This window comes from Hypanus sabinus, chromosome 19, assembly GCF_030144855.1.
Source record: "Hypanus sabinus isolate sHypSab1 chromosome 19, sHypSab1.hap1, whole genome shotgun sequence".
Lineage (NCBI taxonomy): Eukaryota > Metazoa > Chordata > Chondrichthyes > Myliobatiformes > Dasyatidae > Hypanus > Hypanus sabinus.
This window is the reverse complement of record NC_082724.1, coordinates 48,509,973-48,534,851: the sequence shown is the minus strand read 5'-3', so window position 1 is coordinate 48,534,851 and position 24,879 is coordinate 48,509,973. Positions and strand designations below refer to the sequence as shown.

At 38.4% G+C, this 24,879-nt stretch overlaps 1 long non-coding RNA gene across 1 annotated transcript in view; it reads left to right on the top strand.

The window, feature by feature from the left end:
• LOC132378143 (uncharacterized) overlaps window positions 1-14,398 on the top strand; it is a 29,493-nt gene extending 15,095 nt beyond the window's left edge. The window contains exons 2-3 of the long non-coding RNA XR_009506899.1: window positions 3,185-3,377; window positions 14,313-14,398. This is a non-coding gene — a long non-coding RNA (uncharacterized LOC132378143). The remainder of the gene's footprint in view (window positions 1-3,184; window positions 3,378-14,312) is intronic.
• The last annotated feature ends 10,481 nt before the right edge of the window (window positions 14,399-24,879 follow it).

The window sequence follows — 24,879 nt, the reverse complement described above, 5'->3', positions numbered from 1 at the left end:
CAAATAGCCAAGTCCAGCTCCCGGCCTTCATGTGTGGCTTAATTACTGTGCCCAATAAAACCATATCTTCTGACAAGTGAAAGAGCAAAGGTAGGCTACTGGTGCCTCATAAGCCGTTGCTTTGGACAGGTGGGGCTCATCATCCATGGCTGGCAGTTCATCTAAAAGAAGGAAAACTGTAAACTCTAACTTTAACTGCCCTGTGTCCAAACTTACTCATGGGGAAGGGTTTGGGAGTAAACGTCAATGGAAAAATATGGACTTGACATCCCTCTGGCAGTCCTACATTGATTAATAAACTCTTCTCAGGCTTCCAGCTGGGTACAGGTATCCATATCTATACCCGCTGGAAGCCCGAGAAAAGTCGAGTCATCGTATGCACCGAAAAGCACTAGATCCTTTTCTCAGTCCTACATTGAATTCATTGCTGTCGAACGACCCCTATGACTCCACTGGTGCTAAACTGGTTCGGTCATTCCCTTTCCTTTGGATTCAGCAGCTGAGTGGAAAGAGGAAGACTGCTACATGGGTAATAGCTTGCTCTCTATACTGTACTGCTGTGGCTTGTGCATCACGTGGACAGTTGGAATAATGCCTGGCAAATCGGCCCAAAACATTGACTGTACTTTATTTCCATAGATGCTGCCTGGCAAATTGACTTCCAGCATCTGCAAATGTTTTCTTGTTTAGAACACAACATCCATGGTCAATTCCGATCAATGGAGAGCATTACAGAATGCAAACGTTCATTTCTTTGCCTCTGGACCACTTTATATGCTCTAAGTTTGTTTGCAATTATTCATTGAACTTACAATTTTTGTTTCTGTTAAAAAGTGTAATTGTACTATTTAAGGGAATAAGCCATCTCCTAATAATGGAGCATATTGCGTTCCCTGCTGTTTACATTAGTAGAATCCTAATGGAAATACATTTAAATGCCAAATCAAGATATTTCAATTAACAATATTGCTTTCCCTTTCATTGTCTTAGGTTTCCCTTGCACAGCAAGGGGCAAAATTCTTTTATGACAAATGGTGATTGGCAGGATCTTAAAATGATAGGAATAGGCTTTCCCTGTTGAACTGAAATGTGAACTGTTTAATAACTAATTAGATTAGTAATACAATGTTCAGCTCTATTATTCATCATTTTATCATTTAACTAGCTATAAATATATTTTTAAAAATCTTTCCTTCATGTAGGAAAGAAAACTAATTTTTAGTCAATGTCCTGGCCATTTAACAAATTATCCCTTTCAGTGAATATTTTTCAAATTTACCAAATGGTCCTATCATTTTCCAATTACTTCCAGTACTTCTCATTGTGAATACACAATCATGGTTTGTACTCAGCAAAAGGTAATCCTTTGCTACCTTGCCACCATTTTAGTGCTGCAGATGGTAGAAATGATGATAATCATGACACTCTCATCCTTTCAGAAAGTGTGCAGTCACGTACTAAATAAATCCACCGTGCATGCAGACAAGATGCTGAAGGAACTCAGCAGGTCAGACAGAATCTATGGAAAGGAATAAATAATCAACATTTTGGGCTGAGACCATTCATCAGGACCCATTGTGACCTGTTGAGTTCCTCCAGTATTTTCAGTTAATCTGGATTTTCTGCATTTGCAAAATCTCTTGTGTCCACAGTACAATATGATTTATATGTACAATTTATTTTAGCACACACCGTTCTTTTCAACCTAATAATTAAATTCCCTTGAGTTTGCCGACTGGTTTATGCTTCCATGGTCAGTAAACATATTGACAGATGTGGACTTGCACAGAAGCAGCTGTTCCTAATTAACTCTCTTTAGCTCTTACTAAATACTCGCAATTTGCCTTGCTCCAATTTAGGACTTTTTTGCAAGGTCCGTGCTTATCTTAATCTATAGCTATCTTAAAACTTAAGGGATACTGATCACTGTTCCCTAACTGTTCTCCCACTGAAAGGTTAGTCACATGGCTAGACTCATTACCCAACACCAGATTCAATATGGCCTCTCCTCCTGTGGACTATCTACATACAGATTTAAGAATCCCTCCTAGATGCACCAAATAAATTCTGCCTCATCTAAACTTCTTGCACTAACAAAGTCTGAGTCTCTAATAGGGAAGACTATAAGTCCATAAGATATAGGAGCAGAATTAATCTGTTTGACCATCGAATCTGCTCTGGTTCGATAGGACCATGGATGATCCTATTTTCCTTTCATCTGGATTTTATACCTTTGCCAAACTAGTTAAACCCTCCCAAGCAGCACGAGCAAAAAGATTGACAAAGATATTGTTTCCTCTGCAGTTTAGGTGCAACCAATCTTCTTGAACAGGTCACCATTGCCCAAGAAAAGATTCCAATGATCCAATGAACTGAAACCCTGCTCCCTGCATCAGTTCCTCAGCCACTCATTCATCAGTTCTATCTTTCATTTCCTAGCTTGTGGAACAGGGATTTTGAAGTCCTGTTTGATTCCCTATATCCATCGCACATGACCACTTTCCTGCTCCGTGTCTCTTCCCCTTACCACACCTGCTTTTATGCAAATAATCCGGGCAAACGTTGACAGGGACCCTTGGATTTTGTTCCAGACATTCTTGGTAAATGCACAGTCCACAAAGAAGAAGACTGCCATTTCATCTACATCACAATCAGCTTGAGAGTAACAGGTGGTACCAGTAGCACATGAAACAACTGATGGTGAGGACTTGTCAGAGTTTCACAGTCTCCTTGGGGAACCCTTCATAAAGTCCACTATGTCATTCTCCCACAGGGCTTACCAGGTGCTTTCTACTGGTAATGGCTGGAAGGACTTCCAAACACTTCTCTACAAAGACCAGGTAGTGTGGCAACTGTATAGGGTACCGTGCTGACAAGGTCAGGCCCATCCTTTGGAGCACTGGGGGTAGTCTGAAACTCACCACACAGCAACACTTTGTATTAGGCTTCTCTGGCTCCATTCATAGCTAATCCAGCCAAAGTCAAAATGGCCATCAGGATGAGAGTTATCACACACATATTTATCTCCTCAAACCCCTTTGGCTTGACACTTTTACTTTATGACTCAGTATAATGATCCAACCTGAATCCAGATGTTTTTGTTGGGTTTTAAAATTTCAAAGTAAATTTATTATCAAAGTACACACATATCACCATATAATACATGCAATTTGTTTTCTTGCAGGCATTCATAGTAGATCAAACAAATGTAATAGAACCAATGGAAGAGCTGCACACAAATAAAGCCCAACAAGCAACCAATTGCCAAAAGAAGATAAACTGTGTAGATAAAAAAATGAATAATTAAATACTGGGAACAAGAGTTCTGGAGCCCTTGAAAGTGAGTCCATAGGTTATGGAATCACTTCAATGTTCAGGTGAGTGAAGATATCCATGCTGGTTTTTAGGAGCCTGATGGTTATAGGGTAATAACTCATGTACCTCCTTTCCAATCACAGCAGCATGAAGAGAGCAGGATCTTAGCTTTCAGATGCCTGTATGATTATAATTCCCCCGATACATGATAAGGCTTCTTGCTGTAGAACATCATTAAATATAAATATTTAATTAGAGTTTAGATTTCCTTATGATTGCTGATAGAGAAAGCAGATTCTCTTCATTGTTTTTGGTTGCATTGAAATTTAAGGCGACTTTGAGAATGAGATCTCTGCGTGTCACCCAGATATTGGGAGACGTCAGGTTGCCTGTGAGACATTGTCAACATAAACTCTGATTTTGCTGAATAGCAAGCAATCTACATTTGTTTTCAGGCGTCACTATTCACAGCAACTGAAGTCAGCTAATCTCGAAAGGACAGGCCAGTTAAACCTGATGTTCCGCGGCAGGTTACTGCATTATTTATTGGTGGCATAATGATCCTGTCCTTGAAAAAGCAATGCATCCTCCAAATCATCAGTGATGCCATTAAAGGACTGTCACTTCTGTTGCAATATGGTCTTTTCCTGGAAATATTCTTAAGGAATGGCACAAAAGAGGCATCATCCATCATGAGATGTTCCATAACTTCAGCCACTACTTCTTAGTGCTAAAATAGGATGGTAATTGAAGAACAGATGCAGGGAGGTTCAAAAACAAATCAATGTCCAGGGATAATCAAAGACTGGTTAGTGAAATTGGATGAACCATGAAAATATGAAAATGAACAGATCACTTAGTTTTCTGCAAGATTGTTCTTCCATTTATTGACAAGTTTGTGTCTCATCTCTATATTATATTTTGCAATTCCCATGACCTTTATTAACTATACTTCAAAGTTCTATCAGTCTCAGATTTAAATTTTATAAGTTAATCTCAGATCTCAGACACAAGTGATTCTGCAGATGTTGGAAATTTTGAGCAGCATACACAAAATGCCAGAGGAACTCAGCAGGTCAGGCATCATCTATGGAGGGGAGTAAACAGTCAATGTTGTGGGGCCAAGATCCTTCAGCAAGGCTAGAAATGAAGTGGGAAAGAGCTAGAATAAGGAGGTGGGGGGGGGGGAGTACTAGCTGGCAGGTGATAGATGAGATTAGGTGAGTTGGAAGGTGGGTGGGGTAGGGAGGATGACGTGAGAGGCTGAAAGGTGATAGGTGGAAGAGGTAAAGCGATGAATGAGGACCATGGAATAAAGGGAAGGAAGTGGGGAACCGAGGGATGTGATGGGCCGATCACGAAAATATGGGAAAAGAAGAAAAGGGTTGATAGAGTCACCAGAATATTGGAGAAACTCAAAGTCGAGAGGAGGGGAGGTTGGGGAACACAGAGGAGTTGATTGCTAGAAGTTAGAGAAACCAATGTTCATGTCATTAGTTTGGATACCACCCAAACAGAATATGACATGTAGCTCCTCCAAACTGTGTTTGGCCTATTGAGGTAGTAGAGGGGGCCATCAGATTTCTTTTTGCAGAAGGCAGCCAAATTAGCACTGAAAATAAACAACAATAAAACCTGCAGATTCTGGAAATCTTAAAAGAAAGCAGGACATACTGGAAACAATGAGCAGGTCAAGCAGCTTCTATGGAAAGGGACACAGAGTTAATATTTAAAGGGCTGATGAATGGTCTCAGCCTGAAACATTGATTATTTATTTCCCTTTAAGATGCTGTCTAATTTGTTGAGTTACTCCAGCATTTTGATTGTGTTGTACAAGTTTTCTTGCACCTGCAGAATCTCTTACCTTTATAGTCAAAGATGTGAAAAGCGAACTCTACTTCATATAGGTTGACCTGCTGAATATCCCCAACAAGGTTTTAAAAATATATCTCCTAAACTGTACTGCACTCTGTGGGTGGAACTGTTCCTTATTAGCCTTTCGGAGATGTCAGATTGTAACCGCTTGAATTTTTTTTAATTCCCCTGGCCCACCAATTTTCATTAATATCATGAAAACTTAGATTAACTCATCTCTTAATTCCCTATTCATTCTAAAATTTGAATTTCTATTTATATCATTTCCTCTGATAAGATAATATTTACCACACTCCAGAAGACTAAAATCTGTTTTCACAGGTGACTGAAAAAGTCTTAATTTCTCCTCCAAGTGTTTTGTCAAATATTGTTTGTAGCCACTCTGCCAGCCCCAGTAGACGGAAAATCAAACAAGCCACTGAACAGATTAGTCAGTATCTGTGCAGACAAAAGGATGGACAATGTTTTGGCTCAGGACTCTGCATTCAATCTGTGACTGTAAAAGGGAGATAACCTGTATGTAGAGGTAAAAGGTAAAAGAGACACGTGCTGGCAGACATTTGGTGGATCCAAGTGAGGAGCAATTGATCGGCAGATGGAGTTAGATGCGAAGGGAAGGCTGCAAGTTTTTGAATCTGATTTGTAAGGTTGGTGATGAGTAGAACCAGATAAGAGAGGGAAGCCAGACAAAAGGAAATAGTAGTGGAGAGGAGGGCAGAGGGGACTGAGTGGATAGAATATGTGAGTGATAGGCAAGTGGAACCAGCTGGGAAATCGAGTGAACCTCTTTATTGAATTAAACATAAAGATCATGCTGTAGTATTAATGCATGAAGATATCCTAACGTGTTCACAATGGCATGCTCTTTAAATGTAATTATTTCTTTATATGTCTTTGCAATGTATTCATGAGCACCATCACATTCTCCCTAACCTAACCAACTCAAGGTCTCAATTCTCACATTGATCTGAGCCACAACTTTCTTCCCCAGCTCAGGGCTTCTTGCCACCATGGACAACCTTCTCCAGCCTCTCCAGACCCAACTGCTTCACTTGCATACTTTGCAATGATTCTTCAATGCCATTCTGTAGGGCACGAAGCTTGGAAAGATCAGTGAAACTCTGAAGAAAATTTTCTTACACTGGTTGCATGCCAGCATTAAAATTTTAAAAAAATAACTGAGGTGCAAAGGGATTTGTGTGTCTCTGTGCAGGATTCCCTAAAGGTTAATTTACAGGTTGATTCTGTGGTGAGGAAGGCAAATGTGATGTTGGCATTCATTTCAAGAGGACTGGAATATAAAACCCAGGAAGTAATGCTGAAACTTCATAAAGCATGTGAGTCCTCACTTGCAGCATTGTGAACAGTTTTGAGTCCTTATTTTAGAAAGGATGTGCTGAAACTGGAGAGGATTCAAAGGGATTCATGAAAATTATGGCAGGTTTGAACAACTTGTCACATGAAGAGCATTTGATGGCTCTGGGCCTGTTTTCACTCACATTCAGAAGAATAAGGGCAACCTCGTTGAAACCTATTGAATGGTGAATAGCCTAGATGATTTGGAGAGGATGTTTCCTGTGGTGGGAGAGCCTAAGTCCAGAGGATACAGCCTCAGAATAGAGGGGTGTCCTTTAAGAATGGATCTGAGGAGGAATTTCTTTAGCCAGAGAGGGCTGAACCTGTGGAACTCATTGCTACAGGCAGCTGTGGAGGCCAAGTCTGTATAAATACTTAAGGCAGAATGATAAGATCCTTGATTGAATGAAGAGATATGGGGGATGGGGCAGGGCTGGGGCAGGTAGGAAATCTGGGCTGAGAGAAAGAAAGGATCAACCATGATGGAATGGCGGAGCAGACTCAATTGGGCAAATGCCCTAATGCTGCTCCTATGTCTTATGGTCTAATATAACACATATTTCGGAGACCTGCAGATTATCTAGGTCAGTGATATTTCTAATTAACAAACATCTGTGTCCTTTCATGGTACTGAAAAACATGGCACATTTCTTAACTGATATTGTTAATGGAATAAAAAATACAAATTATATTTCTTTTAATAAAAGTAATTTTAACAACAATATAATCACCAATTATTTTCCTTTCATGCTAATGATGAATAAACATGTTCTAAATGAATATCTAATTGTATACAAAAATACTTGCAAAGAGATAAAAATTCTTCTATTTTATCAGTTTGGGCAATCAATATCAAAGTGGCCCTCAATAGACTAATGATGTTGTAAATTAACTAGTTGAATTATAGCTAGGATACAGCAGTAGGATAATTGGATGGGTACTTAATCTAATTACATTAGATGCTGATTCTAAGCAGGGACAAATTGGAGTATTAATTGACAACAGAATTATTCTGAGCACAGCATGTATCATTTATGTACAACATAACTAGGGCACACAAATTAATTCCAGAGGATGGTGGTTGTCCATTGTATCCAACAATGACAGGAGACCCATGTGGGAGAGATTTTAAAGTTGAAAGGCATTGCACTGGTCAGTTCCACTCTCTTGACCTTGGAAGTCTGGGTCTATTGAGATGAGTAGTTGTCACACACTGCAATATTCCTTGGTTGCCATAGGTAACCAGGACTTCTTGTGTGCTTTGCCATGCCCCTCACACTCCACAAAGCATTGCAGAGCCATATACTTGCATCTCACCATTGATCTAATCTGCCGAGTTTGCCAGAGCTGACTTCACATCTTGGGACAGGAATATCCCAGTCTCACCAGGGTATGAGGTCGTCAACTACCCTCACATGGTTTAGCCTGCTTATTGAAGCATTGTGGCCACTGTCGCATGCAGACAGCCAATTGGAGCCACAGGTGAGAGCAGTGTGTCCACTGGGGCCCAAGGATGAATGAGATGCCCCAGAATGGACACAACAAGCCCCTTCACAAGAGGTACTATCCCATCCTAGACACCTCATTGCACTTTGCTGAGACATGCAGGCAATCACAAATAATAAAGATGGTGTTCTGATCCTGATGAAGTGTCTTGGCCTGAATCATTGATGTTTAGTACTCTCTACAGATGCTGGCTGACCTACTGCGTTCCTCTAGTATTTTGCTTGTGTTACTCAGGAATGGTTTTATGTTTTATGATAATCTGGTGATAACTAAAGCACCTGTCCATAACTATGCTCATTCCTGACTACCATGTTCCTCAATGTGTTAAATCAATAAAGCTATCAATTGAACAAAGAGAGAAGTAAAACACAATAAATAAGAAATGCAGAAAGGCTTGAAGTCTTCAGTGAAGAAATTAAGAGTACTTGTGGCTTGGTTGGAATGCAAATCAAAATTAAATCTAGTAATTTATTTAACAATATATCATGATGGTGACTATTGTGTCACATATTAAATACAGCCCTATCTGATCTCACAATTCTGATGAAGGCTTATAGATAATCATCCACTATGTGAAAAGAAGAGGAAGGTATAATGGCTATTTTACAGGCTGAGAGGACTGTTTTATTCATTAGAAAGAGCATTCACATCTTATTATAGGGAACTAATTAAAAATGTTGAAATAGAGAACGAGTATCAATGAAAGCTAGCATGAAGTTGTGCAGTATTCTGAAATTCAAACATATCCATCTTGGGAGAGCTAAGTCTAGTCAGTATCTCGCTGCCAAATCAACACAGAGCTTTAGTTTTATATTTGGATCGTTGACCTGAATTATCACTATATTTTCCTTTACACAGACTCTGGCTAATCTATTGAATGTTTCCTGTTCCTCTTTCAGATCAGAGCTCCAGCATCTGCAATGATTTTTTTGATTTTTCTAGTTATAAATTATTATTAAGGCAACCAAGAATCGATGCCAAACTTTCCAGCAATACCCAAGACCTGAGAATGAATAAACATTTGACAAATATTCTTCTCATTGGGCAGGAAGAGCCTGTTCCATACTGTATCTCTAAATAAATAAAAACAAATTAATATTCTCCCGAACTAAACTACAAAGCAAATCAAGTGCTCTTACATTTTGCCTTGCACATATTGTGGTCACATAAAAAAATTCAGTGAATGTACTTGAAAGTAATTCATGATATGTGAAGCACTTTGTGAATTTCTGAAATGTAGCAAGGCTCTTTAAATAACTTTTTTTTAAAGAAAAAGAAGACATTATTGCAGTGTGAAATGGTAAATCTGCATAGATAGGAAAGGAACAAGAAGAAAGTCAAAAAGTTTTTTCTGAAATGAGAAGATCAAGCAATTGCATACAATTTCCAATAAATATGTGAAGATTCTTTTTATTATTCAGAACATTTTGCTTAGTATTTTTATCCTCATCTCCCTTCCTCTTAAGCAATCTCTCAGGATTACCTTGAACTCCAGTTTGGTGGGTCCTAAGATGCGTAATAAGCCTTATGTAGGCTTCACCACAGGCACAGATGGGGTAGTAGCACTTGCAGGTCAGGTACATACGATTTTGCGTGCAAGTGTATAAGATAATAAAAGGCTTTGCTAGAACGGAGACCCAGCATTTGTTCTTTTTATCCAGGGCAGCAATGGTTAATATGGCAGGACATGTATTTATATATTTGGAATGAATAGAGCAAAATTTAGGGTGATGCCAGAGATAGTTTAATTTAGACAGAGAACAGAGACATGGAATGCACTACTGGATGTCATGGTAGAGGGGGATACAGTACATTCGTGGAGATTAGACTATTAAACTTATCCACACTGTCTGATTACACTACTACCCTGGTAAGCTATTCCAGGCACTTAGCACTTTCTTTCTGCATGAAACACTTGTCCCTCATAACATTGAACTTGAAACTTCGGCATCATAAAAGCACCTTCTCTGCTGTTTGACATTTCAACCCTAGGAAAAGAGACCTGTCTGTCCTATTTATGTTCTCACATTTTATAAACCTCTGTCTGGCTTCTTCTTAGCCTCTGATACTCTTGGGAGAACAACCCAAATTTGTCCATCCTTTCCTCATAACTCATGTCATTTAATCCAGACTTCATCCTGGTAAGTTTCTTCAGCACCATCTCCACTGTCTCCACATCTTTTTGTAATGAGGTGACCAGCATTGCACACAGTATTCCAAGTGCAGTCTGACTTATGTTTTATATAGCTGCAGCAAGACTCCTTACTCTTATGCTCAATGTCTCTACGGCAGTATGCCTTCATTCTCACCGTATCCACTTGTAGAGCCACTTCACAACATATGTAGGTGATATTAAATCTGATTCTGACTGCAATGCCCCTCTGTATCTCATTGCTATTAAGGGGCTACCATTAACTGCACATAAATATTTTCCTAATGCAGCAAAGTGGAAACCCTGTAGTTACTACAATTGGTGTCATGTTGTGTGCTGTCAATGTTGGAAGCCAAGTGCGGAGGGAAGACATACTCTCATGTAGAGATGGTCACCAGAGGTTATTCATAAGAATTCCAACAGAACAGCGCTGGTTCGCCCGAGTGACACCACGAGACGTAACATCTTCAAAAACTAGGATCCCATGTCTAGAGCTAATCAGGCATCCACTGAAACAATACAAGTAACATGGAATCCCCAAGCCTCTTAAAATAAACTTAACAAGTTTAAGCAAAAAGCAACAGGAGACTGCATTACAAAGAGTAAGTCAGTTGACAAAAACACAAAGAACTATAAATGATTAACAACTCTCAATAAACAATAATTAACAAATTCAGATACTCTTAAAAACTTCGAAGCATACTCTCTAGGTCCCTGGACAAGCCTGAAAAGCTCATTATAATTGGATATTTTTGAAAATGGTCATGATTCCAGGTTCTTTGCGATCTCCTGGTTTGTCTGTTGTTTCCAGATGAAGGACACTGGGAGATGGAGATGTGATAGAAAATCTTTGACCCAAAACATTAATTCTGTTTCTCTTCCACTTTTACTGCAATGTCATACTGATAATTTTCAAAGGCAAAACCCATTTGCTAATGACAGTGTACTTCCTGCTTATCCTACTGTGAGAGGTACCTCTACATGTTCTTTGTGCCATCCCTCTTCTGCTTCTTGTTTCTCATTCAGTGTGAAGATGTCAATAGCAAAGTATCCAAATTCCCAAACTATAATGGAACTATCTATCACTATTCTGTTGATCCATCCACAGAATTAGGAAAATAACTCTGCATTCTTTTTGAAAAAAATTAGGGTGGCTGAGCACATCATCAATCTGTCTTGACAGATTAAGAACTTGGTACTGGCGTGCACACACACACACACACACACACACACACACACACACACACACACACACACACACACACACACACACACACACACACACACACACACACTCTCACACACACACACACTTGCATTATCCCTTCTCCTCCCTCACTTAGCAACTCTCCCAAACCCAGAGCAATAAATAATCTGTCGGCAGAACAATATAGGCTGAGCAGCATCTGAGAGGGTGGGAAGGGAAGGGATTGTCAATGTTTGGGGATCAAGCAGGGCTTTGACCAAAAACGTGGATAATCACGATGCCACTGGTGTTCTCCATTACCTATGTAAACCACTGAGAATACAGCCCCTTGAATCAGAAGCAAACAATATGTGGGGACTGCAGCATTTTCAGCTCTGCAGAGATAATGCTTTCTTGGAAAGAGTCAGGCAGACCAAAGTCTCAGATTTCACTAACATATAGATCTATTGCCATCCATTTTCATACAACTCTACTTACTTTGTTACACTGCAGCAAAAAGGAATCAAGGGAGTCCATTCATTCTTATTTTTCTGTCTGTGTCAGTCCAGCTCTTCAAAAATGGAGAATATATGTTAGCATCCTACATGATATAAGTATCAAAAGGACAGCTAATGCCCTGGATGGATGAAGTGAAGAAGTAAAGTTTTTATTTGAGAATCTCTGTTGCCTGCTGTTAGTGGCCTGAAAAGATGAATCAGTATGAATGCCTATCAGCTCTTTCTTCCTGCTTGGCTGAGGTCAGTGGGCAGCACTCTCCTCTTCCATTTGTTCTTTTTCAAACACCCCTTTAATAACAAACCAGCCACTGATCTGGGGAGAGTTTCAGTGGGATTGTATTGCAGCCTCAATTTAGCTCTCCTAGCCCCCTTCCTTAAATAAGTAAAAGTACTATGTGGGAACACACCTCATACATCACCGAGCATAGAAAATTAATTGAATGGTTACAAGTATGCAAAATGATTTTAGAATGTAGAACATGGAACATAGGATAGCACAACAAAGTAAAGGAAATTTGAATCACAATGTTGCGTTAACCCTATAACCTATTCCAAGAGCAACTTAACCCTTTCCTCTCACATAGCGCTCCAGGTGCCTATCTAAGAATTTCTGAAATATCCCTATTGTATCTTACTCCACAAATGCTCTCGGCAAGATGTTCCATGCTCATACCACTCTCTGAGTAAAAACTGCCTCTGACAACCCACTATATTTTCTTCAAATCACCTTAAAAACATGTCCTCTCATATTTGCCATTGCCATCCTGGGAAAATGGTGCCATCTCTATCTAAGCCTCTTATCATCTCATACATCTCTATTATGTCACCTTTCATTCACCTTCATTAGAAAGTGAAAAACCCTAGCTGGGTCAACCTTTCCTTGTAAAGCACGTTCTCCAATGTGGGCAGCATCCTAGTATATTTCCTTTATGCCCTGTCTAAAGCTTCCACATTGTTTCTATACAGAGGTAACCAAAAGTGAACTGCATATTCCAAGTGAGGTTGAACCAAAGTTTTATAGACCTCAACTGTCTGACTACTGAAAGCTAACATACCATACATCTTATTAACGGATCAACCAACTTGCATGGCAACTTTGAGAAATCTATGTATGTGGACCCCAAAATCCATCTGTTCCTCCACACTGTAATGTATCCTACAATTATCTTGTACTCTTCTTTCAAATTTAACCTTCTAAAGTGTATTAATTCACACTGTTCTGCCACTAAGATAAGATTCACAGGTCTATAATTCACAGAACTATCTCTATTGCCTTTCTTGAACAAAGGAATAGTATTTAGCATCCTCCAATCTCCTGTGGCTGGTGGGGATGCAAAGATCATCACTAATTAAGATATTTTAATTAGAAAGAAAATAACAAGGCAACGTATCAAATCATGAGTACAATGTCTTCCAATATTTTGTGCAAAGACGTGTGGATGTGAAAGAAACAAATTTCAAAACAGTAATAATAAGTATGATATAAATATTAGAAATTCTGTAGATGCTGGAAATCCAAAGCAGCACACTCAAAATGCTGGAGGAACTCAGCAGGTCAGGCAGCATCTATGGAAATGAATAAACAGTCGACATTTCGGGGTGAGGCCCTTCTTCAAAACTGGAAAGGAAAGGGGAAGGAGCCAAAATAAGAAGGTGGGAGAAGAAGAAAGAGGCTTGCTGGAAGGTGATAGGTGAAGCTGGGTGGGTGGGAAAGGTCAAGGAATAGAGAAGAAGGAATCTGTTATGACAGAAGAGTGGACCATAGGAGAAAGGGAAGGAGGAGGTGACCTGGGAGGAGTAAACGGCTGCTAAGAAGAGGTAAAAGGTCAGAGTGGGGAATAGAGGAAGTGTTTTTTTAACCAAAAGGAGAAATTGATATTCATGCCATCAGGTTGGAGTTCCATCTGAGATCCAGCTTTGTCCTTCTGATCATCTTTAAATTTAATTGTTCCACCAATGGTCATTGGCTTAAAACATTGACTCCTGTCTCTTTCTCCACAGATGCTGCATAGCCTGTTGAGTATTTTCAATATCTTCTGCTTCTTTTTCTGAGAGTAATACAATGGAGCAGTAACTGAGTAGACTAGAGTTATTATTGTGTTAATTGTAATGTTTTTTTTCTAAGTTGGGTAAACCAAATTCAAAGCAGAAATACTTAAAATTGATAGCTTGTAACTAGCCTGTGGCCTTTCATTAGCATGTTTATCAGTGACCATAAATTGGTTGAAACAAATTGTACCTTTCCTGACTGGTCATGCAGACAGGATGATATTAGTATATAACTATCAATGACAAACAGGACGGCGATCAGATCTCTCTCTGTTGACTTTACATAATCAGAGCAAAAAGTTTAAAATTAAGTTGTGTTTTAAATTATAGATTTTTTTTAAATTTGCTTTCACAGAGATTCAAAGCAACCCCAGTTAAATTTTGACTTCTGTTTCGACCATTTCCTACCGAGCACTCTGCCCTCCCTGATGATGCTTGGACTTGAACTTTTTGAGACAGGTACAGTACTGTGCAAAAGTCTAAGGCACACTTTCATATATACAATTAGGGTGTCGAAATCAAGCTGGAGTGGCGAGCGACTTAGTAAATCTGGTGGGAACAAAGGATGTTTGGTATGGTGCGGGTGGAGTGCCACTGGAAAAGTGTAGGACAGTTAGCAGAGAAGGAGTGTCAGGGGCAGGTATAGACACACCCAGCCCTGAGACATCAGACAAGGTAATTTAGTTCCAAGCAATTGGTTTATGAATCATTAGATAATGTGTCTCTGGTACTTCCTGCTCCCTCTCCTCTCCCTTCCCCATTCCCACTCTCTGTCCACGATAAAGATCCATATCAGAATTAGGATTACCAACATTCGCAGAAAATGGTGTAAATATAAAAAAAATCCAGTAAGCAGCAGCTGTGTGGGCAAATATGCCCTGTAAATGTGAGAGATCAGAGGAGAATGGCCAAATCGGTTCAAGCTGACAGGAAGTTGCCGGTAACTCAGATAACCATGTGTAACAACAGCAGTGTGCAGAAGAGCATCTCTAAATGCACAGTACATCAAACCTGTAAGTGGATGGGCTACAGCAGCAGAAGACCACAGATACGCTGTACACTCAGTGACTATACTAATAGGTACAGGAGGTAGCTAACAAAATGACCACTGAGTATATGTCAGAAAGTCTTAAAATCAGTCAGCTCCATGTTAGGTACTAGCCTTCATGGTACCCAAGACATCCTCAAGGATTGGTGCCTCAGAAAGGCGACATCGATTACTAAGGAGCCCCATCACCTAGAATACCCCCTCTTCTCATAGTTACCATCAGGAAGGAGGTACAGAAGTCTGAAGACACACACTCAGTGATTCAGGAACAGCTTCTTCCCTTCTGCCATCTGATCCGATTTCTAAATGGACATTGAACCCACAAACACTGCCTCACTTTCCTCACTTTTTAAAATATATATTATTTCTGTTTCTGCACTATTTAAAATCTTTTATGTATATATATACACACACACACTGCAGTTTATTTATGTATTTATTTCTACATTATCATGTATTCCATTGTAATGCTGCTGCTATGTTAACACATTTCATAACACATGCCGGTAATAATTAACTTGATTCAGATTCTGATTCTGATACCTGCAGAGTTACAAGCTGAAATTTAAAATGCAATGCATGCAAGACAATTCAGTATAAAACAATATAAAGAAATCTATAAAAGTAACACTGACTTTGCCTTGGACTGTAGGACAATCTTTCTCAAGGCCTCTAACGTGTGTTAAAAAAAAGTGATTTCCGAAGTATTAGTGGGTGATAATTCATTTATTAAGTTGCCAAGTAATAGCCTTGTGATATTTTAGAATTTATTTCTTTGCAGAGCCAACCATCAATTTTGGGTTCTACTACGTACACTGAAGGGTAATATTGAGAGTGGCAGGTTGTCATCAGAGTACACTATCAGGTCAGCCGAGAGGTGTAGTTTTTTTCATTCTTCACCAAACATGAAAAGCTTTGGGATAACCTCATGCTTTCAACATTAAGTGTCAGAAAGTATAATCGATTTACTGCCATACCAATAAAACTTTGGACCGAGACCCTTCATCAGAACTGATAAACCTTTAACATTGTTTTCCATCCTTTAGAGGTAAAGGTAAAGTCAGATTAAGACCATGGTCTGGGCTTTGTTCACAAAAGAAGGGCTTAATGAAAAAGCAGACCAAGGAAAAATAAGATAAAAACAAAAATTATTTGAAACCCTCTGCAGGTCAGATAGTATTTATGGATGGAAAACAGCAATAATGGATCAGGTTCACAACTCTTCATTGGAATGGAGTGAGAAACAAACCTATTTCAAGTAAGAACAATTGAAGAAAGAAGTAATTAAATGCAAACTATATCCAATCTCAATGGAGGAGTGTAACTAGGGGAAGGTGATCAAGAGTAAGATTGAAAATAAGACTGGTGCTGCTGAAATTGTATTCACTTTTATTAATTTTATTAATTAGTTTTAAAACTAATTAATTTTAAATGGAAAATAAAAATGGAAATTGTATTCACTTTTAGCTGAACTAAAAATGAATACAAAATAGAGTAATGATTTTATAACAAAAGACCCCAAGTCTTATGTTCAGTCTATGTTGGGTTTATTAATTCAAGAGGGATGCAAATCAAATACTAACGCAGTGACAAAATATTCTTTTAATGCAAGATCAGCAGAGTTCCTTACTCCTAATGCCTATCTACAGACCCTTGGCTGAGAGGGTCTGTGCAAGCACATCTAAAGATGATGGCTTTAGGTCTGGTTTTATTGCCTCCCAGTCAGATAACATCCTTTCCCCTATAATGGGCAATGGAACACTGTGATCGTTTGGGTGATTGCACTGTGTTATTTAGTATGGGCAGACTAATGTGCTGTTTCAGCTTATCCTAAGAACAGGGGAGACAGTGTGTGCACAAAAATCACAATCTCCTTGGGTGTCAGCAAGACTAGAATTTCCTCTCTCTGGTGCTATACAAACATCTTGAGGTTATACATCAGACCAACGGTAATGACCCAATCTACACTCTGATCAAGAGAACACATTTCCTTTGCAGTCCCTTGCTCTTTGACAAAGGGAGAAAAATAATGGATGCCCTTAGCAATAGAAAATCTTAAATGCCAAAATGTTTCAATAATTGACTGAAATAAAAATGTTGTGCATAACCAGCCATGTTGCAACTAATTTGCTAGTCCTAGTGGCTCCTCTAAAGGTGCTGGAAGACACTATCATTTTCCCTTTTCTATTTCTCTCCATAGATGCTGCCTGACCTACTGTGTATCTAAGAATTTTCCTTTCTAGTCTTCATATTCTTGGTTCTGCTCAAATGATGGAGATGTTCAACATGAGAATTATGACTTCATAAGGGAAATACAAATGAACCCAAATCCCACACTTCTGGGCCAATGTGTGGATATGGGGTTTAACCTTGACTAAAGAGGGCCATGTAGAAATTAGGACATAGGATGGATGACTTGCCCAACTACTTTTAGATCCACATGAGCCTTCATCCAGTACTCCACCTCCTGTGATCCATTTCATCTAATACTAACTTAATATTCCGTTCCAGTTATATCTTCCTCAAAAGCAGATCTGGACTCACCTTGAATGGATCTATGCATCTTCAATTCTACACTCTAGCCACTCACTGGGTAAACAAGTCTTCCCTGAAGTGTCCATTTGATTTTCTTTAAATTTGTGATTATTCAATGTTTATTATCTACTCATAACTGGAAGTGATCTCTCAATATCTAAATTCATAATTTTAACCTCACTCAGGTCTCTCCCCAACCTCCTAATTCCTGAAAACTGAAGCCTTGGCCGATCAGTATATCCTTTCCTTTCTGGTCTCATCATTGTACATCATTCTCACCTTCTCCAATGCACCCAATACCAAATCCCAATTAACAAGCTCTCTGTAAAGTCACAACGGCAGTCACAATAGCAGGTTAGGTGAGCAGATGTATTTGAAAACAAACACTGTAAATAAACTGATATTATTTCCACTTGATGTCATTTTATTGAGCTAAAAATGGAATCATATTTATCTAAGTTTACAGTAAAATCAATTTACCTACTCTTCACAGAGAGAGAAAAAATATTGTTTGAACAATGTCTCAGCAGTCAAACCATGGGGATTATTGGCCACAAGTAGACAGCATTAACAAAACAGAGGCTGATGCCCCTCACAAATCCCTCCAGACAATGATGTCTAGGAGAATGGTTCTTCTGTTTATTCCTGGTTGTCCATTTCTGCTCACTGCCATCCCTTTCTCACAACAGTCTTTTTCAACACTAACAAGTCTCTTCAATGGTGAATTTGAGCACTCCTCTATTGTCTAAGTAGCACAAATATTTGAACTATGCATTTGATTTCTTATTCATGAGGATGCATTTGCTAATTAACTCAACACATTGGAGCACTTGTCATGGAGCCACTTCACAGAAACAAACCTTTGGCCCACAATTTTGCAATGCCAAACTAATCTTTTCCTTGACATTTTTTAATTACTGCTCCCTATACTCCTATGAGGTTATATCATTATACCATGGTAGCTACAGTTCACAGTGACCGATTAACCTAACAGCTTATACATTAGAGAAGGAAACTGGAGCTCCCGGAGGAACCCCGCATGATAACAGAAAGAGCATGCAAACTCTATACCGCAGCGAATAAACTCTTTTGGGATTCTAGCTGGGTTCAGATACCAGTTATAACTGACATTTTGTGACAAACTCTGCCATCTTCTTCAGGAATGATGCCTGGGCATGTCTAGTCTGGTGGTATTTATACCCCCATTGTTTGTCCCTCCTGACTGATTAGTCCTCATCCAATCAGGTTTCTACTCTCCCACCTTGCTTACAATCGAATTTCAGTTATTACTTAACGCAAGATCTTCATCTTTGTTAGAATTCTTTGGCTCTAGTTTTATTTCAATGCCTTCTTTCACCAGGCAGACCCAAAAGCCATTAGCGCAACACCCAGTGGTTTTATGCAGTCAAACCTATGGCCATTACGAATGCAATGTTCTGCTACCGTTGATTTCTCTGGGTAACCCAAACAGATACACTTCCTGTGCTTCTTGAAATGGATTTCCACCATGTGTCCCATCTGGCCAATATACGCCATTCCGCATTCACATGAAATCCTGTAAATGCCAGCCAACCTGAGTCCCAGGTCATCTTTGACCTGCATAAACTGTGGCTTGAGCTTCCTTATGGGTTTGTGCAAGGTCAGTGGAAATCTGAATGGATGAGGACTAATGAACCGTGGGAAATTCACAAAGACTCTAAATGGGTGAGTGGGCTCAGTAGTCTGGAAAGACAACCTTCAGTGTCACCATTTTGCTTGACGAAGGAGTCAGATTGGTTTCTCCACAGGCATAGGGCATCATTGAACCTACAAGTGCAGCTCCAGATTAACAAGGGGTATTATACAGCTCCAAGACCTTAAACATCATAAATGGGCAATAGTTTTTCAACCCTGGAATATGTGAGCAAAATTTCAACCCTACATATGTCAGCAAAATTTCCAGACAGATTTCTGTGGTACTTTCATTCTGAGCCATTCAAAGCTCCCTGAAGCCTTGATACTTCCGAATAGACACATAAGTGTTCAGTTTACTTTACTAATGACTTACAAAACCGCCATTTGTGATTGAACAGTTTTCTAAATTCCTAAAGTACAAATGACAACCTCGAGATGCCCTTTAGCATGCACCAGCCAGCTCTCCACAAAGATGGATGCAATGATACTCAGCAACAATGCATTATCTTGAAGGAGGTAGGTGGCAAAGATCCTTTGCAAACCAGAGCAGTGAAATGAGAAGAGTAATCACCGTTCACATTGATTTTTAGGTTTACAGCAATGTGCCAATGAATAGTAAATTCATCTGCACTGTAAATCTTGTAAAATCAGATGAGTGACAAACAGCAAGATTAAGGTGTTAGTAGTGAATAGATGGATCTCAGAACATAGATGGACAGGGAGGGATGGGTGCAACTGAAAGGTAACTGAGTGTGGGTTTAATGTTCAAAGCAAATTTATTATCAAAGTACATACTGTATGTGCCCCATATACTACCATGAGATTTATTTTCTTGCAGGTATTTACAGGAAAACAAAGAAATGCAATAGAATTTATGAAAAACTATACATAAAAACTTCTAATATACTCTATAAGTTCTATAATTTTTACTGTGGAGAACATTCTGACAGGCTGCATCAATGTGTGGTATGGAGGGGCTACTGCACAGGACTGGAAGAAGCTGGAGAAGGTTGTAAATCTAGTCAGCTCCATCTTGGTTACTAGCTTACAAAGTACCCGGGACATCTTTAAGGAGCAATGTCTCAGAAAGGCAGCATCCACTATTAAGGACCTCCAGCACCCAGGGCAGGCACTTTTCTCACTGTTACCATCAGGTAAGAGGTACAGAAGCCTGAAGGCACAACAGCAATTCAGGAACAGCTTCTTCCCCTCTGCCATCTGATTACTAAATGGACATTGAACCTTTGGACACATACAGTATTTCTGTTTTTGCACGATATTTTTAATCCATTCAATATACGTAATTGATATACTTGTTTATTTGTTATTATTATTATTATTATTATTATTATTATTATTATTATTATTATTATTATTATTATTATTATTATTATTATTATTATTATTATTATTATTATTATTATTATTATTATTATTATGTTATTATTTTTCCCTCTGCTAGATTATGTATTACATTGAACAGCTGCTGCTAAATTAACAAATTTCATGTCACATGCTGGTGACAATAAACCTGATTCTGATTCTGATTTTAAACAAAGACTGATGAACAACCAATGTGCAAAAGAAAACAAATTGTACAATTAATAAACATAGTCATTGAGAACATGCATATAGAGTATTGGAAAGTGAATCTGTAGAGCTGAAACCAGATCAATATTGAGGTTCAGGAGCCTAATAGCTGTAGGGTAATATGTTCACCACACCTAGTGGTGTGGTTCCAAAAGGCTCCTGTGCTTCCTACCCAATGATAGTGGCGGGAAGAGAGCATGGCCTGGATGAGGGAGGTCCATGATGATGGATGCTGATTTGTTGTGACGGTGGCCCTTGTTCAAGGACTAACGTAGATAGCTTTAGGATGGGGAGTGATTTTCAGGGGGCAGTGGAGCACAGCTGACTTCCAATTTAGTTGATCTAATTTTGCTTGAATACATTAGCACAAAGTTTGAAAAGGGCCAGAGAAAAATCCTACTGATCACGATATAAATGGATTTATTTAGGCAAAGGAATAGACAATTGAAAGTGATTACCAAGCATAGTAATTGTTAGGAGGTGGCCTGTGAGTTGAATTCAAACAGAAAAGTTTTTTAGACATCTTAACATTTGGAGTACTACATGACAAAACAGCACCTTGTTGTTTCAGTTGTATGTATGTTACAAATGTTTATAAGCCAGCTATAGGACTCAAATGTATGTTTAATCAAAATACAACCACTGCAGAGCTTTGTGTTCAGCACCCATAAAAATGTGGTGTAGACCAACTATTATGCCAAATGTGATGGACTCAGAATAGATCTGACAGCTCAAAACTAGGAACGTCAGTTGTGTGGAAATGTACACTACTGCAATTTGTAACTTCATAACCTAGAACATTCCTCTGTTTGCTATTATGATCTTGCCAAGGGTCAAGCCTGGTTTGATGAGAAGTATATGTAGGAGCAGCATCAGGTGATGAAACTATATTGTGTCTATTGCATGCAAAACAGACAAAATAGCTTGCTATGAGAGTTTCATGATCCCACAATCACTGTTACCATTGCACTAAGTTTTGAATAATCATAGACAATTAAAAAGATAACCGGAAATGTTTCCAAGAATGTTTCCATCCTTAAAAAGGACAGGGTCCATCTTGTGAGTCCTAAAAGCCAAAGAATGTGCAACCATGTTTAGACATGTGTTCCAAGTAGATAATCCATCTCAGTTTCTTCTTGAGATTTCCACCAGCACGAGGTTATTGGTTATCAGATAACAGCCCAGCTATAGTTCTTATCCTCCAGAACTTTCCATACCCTGTGTCAACATGTACCAATGTAACCCTAGTATTTAATCTACAATGTGGAAAATTTTCCCAAGAATATCCCATTCAGAGCATGAAATATTTTACCCAGTCACAAATAACTGTTGAGTTAATGGAGTGTACACTTTCAATAGTTGTAGGTTGAAGTGATAGACACAAACAAATTCATTGCACAAACAGGCCAAAATATGAACAGGGAATACTGGAACACCAGAGGTCAAAATTCATTGGTGAAGAGAAAACAGTTTGTGCTTCAGATGAATGATTCTTGATGAAGTTGAAAGTGCTGAAGACGAACAAATGAACTGCAAATACAGACCCAAGGAAAACTGGGTGGATATAGGGATTGTGCAAAAAGTAAAAGATAAGGGCAAGAATAATTAAATCATTTATCACTTTGCTTTGATATGAGGAATAAGGAGCATATAACTTAGAACATTACCACCCATACAGGCCCTCTGACCCACAGTGCTGGCCAACCTTTTAAGCTACTCTAGATTAACCCTCACCTCCTACATAGCCCTATATTTTTCTATCATCCTTGTGCTTAACTAAGAGTTTCTAAAATGCCCCAGTTTGATCCACGAAAAGGGCTGAATCACACTAAAATAACCAGATAAATCTAAGAACAGCTGTTAAGTACTGAAGGCAAGATGAAATGAAAAAGGATTGGAAATCTGTGTAAGTCATCTCAAAATAATTTTATTCAAACTTTAGAGGAAGCAATTGCACATTTATATCACTTTAGAAAATATTAAGTCCAACTTAGCATAATGTAATTAAATCCACACATTAACAGAACTTAAAATATCCTATGTTATGTTTTGTAACTTTGAATCATAAAAACTAATTGAAATATAAATAAAGGAGCCAGGAATGCGAGTCTAACTTTGTTTCTTACTTAAAAAAAGTGAGCAAATATTACATGTTGGTATGATGTATATACCATATATATAATCATAATAAATTATTTAAACAAAAAATGCTTAATCAAGCAATATGTTTGTAATATTCCTCAAATATTACTGATATATTAAATGCACAACACTCCTCCATGCTTAGCTATAAACTCCAGCTCAATGCAGAATGCATCTCAAATTATATATGTGCATATACTATGCATGCAGTATAGTGTATAATACATATATTATATAAACATCTATAGCATCATCTGAGAAATCCTCTGTTTTGTATCGCCATGGGCTCCTTTCTTTTTGGCCTTCCATTTATCCAGCTAGGCCTTGATCTTTGCATCTACTTTTACAAGCAGCTTTTAGTCTCTGAATTTGAAGTTCATACAATAACCTTAATGCAGGCAGAGTGGATTCTGGTTTTTACACTCATAAAACTGGAATGCTTGCAACTTTCCTAAAGCTCCTTGAACTCTCTTCCAACTTAAAAGCAAGCCACCTTTCACAAATAACTGCCCGATTAATATATCAGAAGCTTTCTCAGACATTTTGTGGGCAAAAACTGTGCAGTCAGACCACTGCTTTCATCATTTTCATGCTTCCTTTGAGCAGCACAGTCCTTTTGGCAGTGGTTCATGATGTACAGCAGGGGGCCAGTTGTGGCATCATCCAGTATCTTTCTTAATTGGCTTATGGTTGACTCTTTTGCTGGGGATGTGGCATGCAAATGGTGGATGGATCTCCAGTTAAGTTGCAGTTGTCTCAGCCACTCATGTCTGCAAAATGGTGACCCTCGTGTTTTTTTTTACCCACATATAAGCCCAATATGACTTGTTGGTTGCTGTATTGCATTGTACAAATGTAATTCCCCCAGAATTAACTTTTCTCCAATATAAATTCTTAGCTGGGTATCTGCAGTTGTTAGTTTAGTATCTTTGAACTGCTCTTCTAACTTGTTTTGTGGAATGACTGAAAAAGCTGAGCTAGTGTCCAATTACATTTTAGTTAATTTACTGTTGGCTTCCAGAAAAAGCCATAGTATTTGTTCATTATTAATGTTCACATTGTAAATCTCAAGGCTACCCACTCCTGTGACATTCTCGTCATAATCAGGTTAGTGCTCTTTTTGAAACTGCAGCTTAATTTATGCTTATTATCACCTGGTACTCACTGCTTATGAACCAGTGCATTCATTTATTTTCTGACCTTTTCTTTAACCTGACCGACTTTCTTCCTTGAGAAAAAAAAGAATTCTTTCTGCACATTTTTTACAAAATAGTTTCTCACAGTGCTGTTTTTGAACTTGAATGTCTCATTGTGTTTCAACAGGTAGGCAGTCGTCTCACATTCATTTTAAAAATACTTCTCACCACTGTCATTTTTTGTAACTCTAAAACTAATCAAAACAAAAACACGGCACAGCCAGGAATTATTCATGTACTTTGTACATATAATCATAAAAAATTATTTAAAAAACAAAGAATGCTTAATCAAACAATATATTTAAAATATTACTCAATTACTACAGATATATTAAATACATAGCACCCTACACATTTGTGAAGAGCTTCCATGAATTAACATAGCATATAATATAGATATCTAATATGTTATAAATGATGTAATACTGCGTAATAACATGCCTAAATGATGGTAATGTTTCATAATATAAATATTGGTTCTAGGAGTTTACCCATGATATTTTTTCAATCTAAAATGTTTTAAGGAACTTGATAATAAAGTTTAAAGTTTTACAATCGTGTAGTAGCTTGAACTTGATCAACATTCCAAGCCAATTTCACAACAAAGTCATCAAGCAGGAAATCTGACAATGTTACATAAGAAGATATGCAATTCTGAAAACCTTGCTAATGAGGTCGGGATTTAAAGACATAAAAGAAATCCTCAACCCCAGGCTCAGCATCTAATAGAAAAGATA